The following is a 6,648-nucleotide window of genomic DNA, read 5'->3' on the forward strand; positions in this document are numbered from 1 at the left end:
ACTAGCATGATCCGAGTCAACAGAGCGAGAGTTTGAGACTATGAGATTTAAGCAAATAACTTCTTCATGAAATGAGGATTTTATCAACTGTGATGTTTTCAAAAAGCTTTTCTGAATCTAATGGGACAGCGAGAGCATACATTATGGGTTAGGATAGTAGTCCAAATCAACAGAGCGAGAGTTTGAGAGGAGGACTTTTAAATGACATAGTTAATAGAGATTTTTGATTAAACGAGAACCATAGCCAATGGAACTTCGGATCACCTAAGTTAGACGAAATACATATTGATATCCGCTTATTATTATGCTTCTTAGAATTAAGATTTTTCAGTCCCCTTTAGAAACAACCCAAGTATTCTTAGCTTTAGCTTTACATAGTCACCTTAGATAACGGTAGGTCGATTCATAGTCCCTGTGGATTCGATATCTTTTAAAACTACACGACACGACCGTGCACTTGCAGTCATCAGATTAATAGACACGTAAAGTCGCGATCAAGTTTTTGGCGCCGTTATCAGGGACTATTTAAGTCGATATCGTAACTCACTGTTACACCGTAGAGACTAGGGCAATTATTTTCCTTTTCTTCGAATTCATCATCTTCCCGAAGTAGAACCGATTCCAGTTTCCCAAGAATTGATTCTTTCTGATCAACAAACCCCGAAGTTAGAGATGGTTGTCGCTCGTCCTCTTAGGGACTATGTCGCTCCTTCACGAGCTGAACCGCACTCAAATATTGCACCACCCGCGATTGAGGCGAACAACTTTGAACTAAAACCTTCGCTGGTGCAAGCTGTCCAGCAGAAACAATTCTCTGGAAGCCCTGCAGACGATCCAAATCTCCATTTATCTGTGTTCGTGCAATACGCCGACACTGTCAAAGCTAACAATGTCAGTCCCGAAGCAATTCGGTTACGTCTTTTTCCTTTCTCCTTGAGAGATAGAGCTAGAGTGTGGCTTCAATCTTTACCCTCTAACTCCATAACTACCTGGGATGAATTGAAGAGAGTTTTCTTAGCGAGATATTTCCCGCCCAGTAAAACCGCAATGCTAAGAGGTCAAATCAACGGATTTACCCAAAAAGACAATGAATCACTCTTCGAGGCTTGGGAGCGATATAAGGATATGCTGAGACTTTGTCCTCATCATGGACTTGAGCCATGGTTGATCATCCATACTTTCTATGGTGGTCTATTATATAACACCAAAATGATTATAGATGCCGCTGCTGGCGGAGCTCTAATGGACAAACCTCATGACGAAGCCTATAACCTCATAGAGAACATGGCGCAAAACCATTACCAATGGGGAGGAGAACGAATCGCTGTAGAAAAATCCTAAACCAAAGGAGGAATGTACAAAGTCAGTGGTATAAACCGCGCTAACGCCAAAGTAGACGCCTTGACTCAAAATATCGAGAACTTAACCATAACTCCTGCAGCCACCGCGGCTGCTGTAACTCCTAATTGCGAGATATGTGGATTAACTAGACATGTCATTGCTGAATGTCAACTGCTGACAGGTGTTCCACCTGATCAAGTGAATTACGCTCAAGGAAACCCTTACTCAAACACGTACAACCCTGGATGGAAGAATCATCCTAACTTTTCGTATAAGAACAACAATGCATTGTACGCACCTGGACAAGCACCTGCTGTTCCACCTGGATACCAAAAAGCACCCGTAGCTGCTCCAAATGCCCCTAGGAAGTCGAACCTAGAAATCATGATGGAAAACTTTATAGCTTCCCAACAGCAAACTAACAAAGACTTCCTAAATCAAAATATTCACAAAAGTGAGCAACTAAAACAATTAGCGAACAAAGTAGACGCTTTAGCTACGCATAACAAAATGCTCAAAACGCAAATTTCTCAAGTAGCTCAACAACAAGCGCCTACTGCTGCCCCTGGTGGCACATTTCCTGCTCAACCATAACCTAATCCTAAAGGACATGCGAATGCGATTACACTATGAATTGGAACGAACTACGATGGACCGAGTGATCCTAGAACTCAAAACGCACCCATGTCACAGCAAGAAACAAACCAAACTAAAAAGACGTTAACTCGTGACCAACCCGTTAAGATAAGTGAAAACAACACCGAAGTGGAGACTGAAAAAGAGAAACCATGTGTACCTCCACCACCATATAAGCCACATATTCCTTACCCTCAGAGCCTAGCTAAACCTAAAACTGAAGCGCAATTTAAAAAGTTTGTAGAACTTATGAAACAATTAAACATAACGATACCCTTCACAAAAGCTATAACCCAAATGCCTTCCTATGCTAAATTTCTCAAAGAAATTCTTTTGAATAAAAAGAAACTCGAGGATAACGAAACAGTAATGCTTACTGCAGAATGTAGCGCCATTATTCAAAATAACATGCCTCCAAAACTAAAAGACCCTGGTAGTTTCTCCATACCTTGCGTAATAGGAAAAAATATTACAGATAAAGCCTTGTGCGATTTAGGAGCTAGTGTTAGTTTGATGCCTCTTTCAATCTGTAAAAAACTAAACTTAGGTGAGCTTAAATCTACTAGGATGTCACTCCAATTAGCTGACCGCTCAGTTAAGTATCCCGTAGGAATGTTAGAAAATATCCCTGTGTGTGTAGGTCAATTCTATATCCCAACTAATTTTATCATCATGGATATCCAAGAAGATTCTAACATCCCGATCATACTAGGAAAACCATTCTTAGCAACCGCTGGTGCAATCATAGACGTTAAACGTGGGAAACTAACTTTTGAAGTACGAGAAGAAAAGATTAAATTTATTCTATCTCACTTCTTAAAAGCACCCGCAATAGATGACACCTGCTGTTTCATGGACATCACCGACGAATGCGTCAAAGAAGCAAAAACTAGACCACCCGAAAACCCAGAAATCCTAGAAATCCCTATAACCGAAACACTTGACGATAACACACACGATGAAAGCCAAAACTTAAGCTTGAACAAATGTTTAGCATTAACACCTGATCCTACATCTTCTCCAAATAAACTAACTGATGAGCTCAAAACACTTCCTAAAAATCTAAGGTACGAATTCCTAGACACTGAACTCGAACGACCTGTGATAGTTAATGCTGACCTAGGACCGATCGAAACCGAAAAATTACTAGATTTCCTAAGAAAATATCCAACACCTTTAGGCTATAAGATAGCTGATCTTAAAGGAATAAGTCCCTCCGTTTGTATGCACCAAATTATGCTTGAGGAAGATTCGAAAACCTCTAGAGAACACCAGAGGAGACTTAACCCAATCATGAACGAAGTGGCTAGGAAAGAAGTATTGAAACTTTTAGAAGCTGGAATAATATACCCCATATCCGATAGTAAATGGGTTAGCCCAATTCATGTACTACCTAAGAAAGGAGGAGTCACGGTGATAAAAAATGAGAAAGGTGAAACCATAACCAAGCGAGTTGAATCAGGTTAGCGAATATGCATAGACTATAGGAAATTAAATAAGGCCACTCGAAAAGACCATTTTACCCTTCCATTCATTGACCAAATGTTAGAACGCCTAGCTAGACATTCCCATTTCTGTTACTTGGACGGTTATTCCGGTTTCTTCCAAATCCCAATCCATCCTGATGACCAAGAGAAAACAACTTTCACCTGCCCATTTGGAACCTTTGCCTACCGACGAATGCCATTTGGATTATGTAACGCTCCTGCGACATTTCAAAGATGTATGATGGAAATATTCGCTGATTTCCTTGACAATATTATGGAAGTCTTTATGGGCGACTTCTCCGTATGTGGACAAAGTTTTGAGGGATGTCTTGCGAATTTAGAAAACGTTCTAGAACGTTGCGTAAAAGTTAACCTAGTACTAAATTGGGATAAATGTCACTTTATGGTACAAAAAGGGATTGTGTTAGGACATATCGTATCAAATAGAGGAATTGAAGTAGATAGAGCTAAAATAGAAGTTATTGAAAACCTTCAACCTCCAAAGACTGTAAGAGAGATACGAAGTTTCTTAGGACACGCTGGTTTCTACCGACGTTTTATTAAGGATTTCTCAAAAATAACTAAACCCTTAACTGAACTATTAATGAAAGATGCTGATTTTATCTTTGATGACAAGTGTTTAGAAGCCTTTAAAACCCTTAAGGAAGCTTTAATCTCCGCACCCATTATGCAACCTCCCGATTGGACTGAACCGTTCAAAATAATGTGTGACGCAAGTGATTACGCTGTAGGCGCTGTCTTAGGACAACGAAAAGAAAAGAAACTTCACGTCATTTACTATGCAAGTAGAACTATGGACGAAGCCCAGATGAATTACGCTACAATCGAAAAAGAACTTTTAGCAGTAGTATTTGCTTTAGATAAGTTCTGTTCCTATTTAGTAGTAGCCAAAATAATCATATACACCGACCACGCTGCAATTAGGTACCTGTTAACTAAAAAGGATGCTAAACCTAGACTCCTAAGATGGATCCTGCTACTGCAAGGATTTGACTTAGAAATTAAAGACAAAAAAGGAACAGAAAATGTCGTAGCAGACCACCTTTCTCGTTTAGAAAATCTAGAACCTGAAACCGTACCAATTAACGATAATTTTCCATACGATAAACTTATCGCTCAACTTGAAGGAAACACTTCTGACGAACCTGTCGAAACCGCTCTAGCCATAACCATTACACCCTGGTATGCGGATTTCGTAAATTATTTAGCCGCTGGTGTACTCCCTCCTGATTTAAGTTACCAACAGAAGAAGAAATTCTTCCACGACCTAAAACAATATTATTGGGACGATCCTCTACTCTTCAAAAAAGGCCCCGATGGAATCTTTCGTCGTTGCGTACCCGAGGAAGAAATAGAAAGTATAATAACACACTGCCACTCATCCCTCTATGGAGGTCATGCAAGCACATCTAAAACTTGCGCAAAGATCCTCCAATCTGGACTTTATTGGCCTAACCTGTGGAAAGACGTACACTCTGCCATTACAAACTATGATAGATGTCAACGAACTGGAAACATTTCAAGAAGGGATGAAATGCCTCAAAAGGGCATTTTAGAAGTTGAAATATTTGACGTCTAGGGAATAGACTTTATGGGTCCCTTTCCTTAATCGTTTGGTAATAAGTACATCCTCGTGGCTGTCGACTATGTTTCAAAATGGATAGTGGCTATAGCCTCTCCTACAAATGACACACGAGTAGTAATTAAGCTTTTCAAGAATGTGATCTTTCCGAGGTTTGGTTTACCAAGACTAGTAATTAGTGATGGAGGGTCCCATTTCATTTCAAAAATCCTCGAAAAACTTCTTCTGAAATATGGAGTTAAACATCGAGTAGCAACACCGTACCATCCGCAAACAAGTGGACAAATGGAAGTACCTAACAGAAAAATAAAACAAATAATGGAAAAGACTATAGCTATATCTAGAAAAGACTGTTCCTCCAAGTTAAATGAAGTTTTATGGGCATATAGAAAAGCTTTCAAAACTCCAATAGGAACCACTCCCTTTAAACTTGTTTACGGTAAATCCTGTCACCTCCCGGTAAAACTAGAACATAAGGCCTATTGGGCCATTATGACTTTAAATTTAAATTATACTACTGCCGGCGAAAAGGGCATTCTGGACATAAACGAATTAGAAGAGCTTAGACAAGATGCTTACGAAAATGCTGGAATCTATAAAGAAAGAACAAAAAAATGGCATGACGAGCGCATATCTAGGAAAAGTTTTAACAAAGGCAATAAAGTGTTAATGTTTAACTCCAGGCTTAAATTATTTCCTGGAAAATTACGCTCTATATGGTCTGGTCCTTTCGAGGTTACTAACATTTTTCCGAGTGGAGCGATAGAAATTAGAGGAAAAACGGTTGAACCTTTTATCGTAAATGGGCAAAACCTTAAACATTATCATCGTCTCGAGAACGATGAAAATGTACAAATTTTAAAATTTGACGAGCCACCCGCTCAATCTGAAAAATGAGTTTTGTTTAAGCTTTCGAGCTTATGACATTAAACAAAGCACTTTGTGGGAGACAACCCACATTTTTCTTACTTTTTAATTTTCTTAATTTTCTTTAATCATTTAATTTTAATTTTAATTTTCTCAAATATCTGTTTTTTTTATCTTATTTTCAATTTTTATTTCATCCTTTGATTATAATAATAATTATTATAATCATTATTATAAAAATTTCACCTTTATATTTTTATTATTATTCATCTTTATTTCTTAATATTTTTATCGTAAATTTTTATTTTTATTCCTTTTTATTTAAATTCTTTTTCATTTTCTTCGACATCTATCAATTTCTGACTTAATTTTCATATTTTCAACTTAACTTACAGGCTAACTTAGTTACTAACTTATCACGATGCAAGAAGTTGATAATATGGAAGTGGTGTTAAGAGGTAGAGGTCAAGTAGGACGATATGCTAAGCTGGCCGAGAGAAGAATGGATTTATCTCTCTATCCTCATTGCCCCACTATGAAGACCTTAGGGATTGAGAAAAGTGTCATGTACCTACTGAACCAAATTGGTTGGACTTGTTCTCACTTGCTACGAAGATTTAGCACTTACCGAAGGCTCACTCTTGAGTTCTTCAGTTCACTCACTTATCTGCCAAATTGTGGACTAGGAATGAACAGAGGAGTAATCCTTTTCAG

General features: G+C 38.4%; 1 non-coding gene across 1 annotated transcript; it reads right to left on the bottom strand.

The window, feature by feature from the left end:
- Positions 1-1,047: 1,047 nt before the first annotated feature.
- LOC131615371 (small nucleolar RNA R71) lies at positions 1,048-1,154 on the bottom strand. Its single transcript, XR_009287789.1, has one exon. It is a non-coding gene; the product is annotated as a small nucleolar RNA R71 (small nucleolar RNA).
- Between the last annotated feature and the right edge of the window lie 5,494 nt (positions 1,155-6,648).

This window comes from Vicia villosa, linkage group LG6 (assembly GCF_029867415.1).
Source record: "Vicia villosa cultivar HV-30 ecotype Madison, WI linkage group LG6, Vvil1.0, whole genome shotgun sequence".
NCBI lineage: Eukaryota > Viridiplantae > Streptophyta > Magnoliopsida > Fabales > Fabaceae > Vicia > Vicia villosa.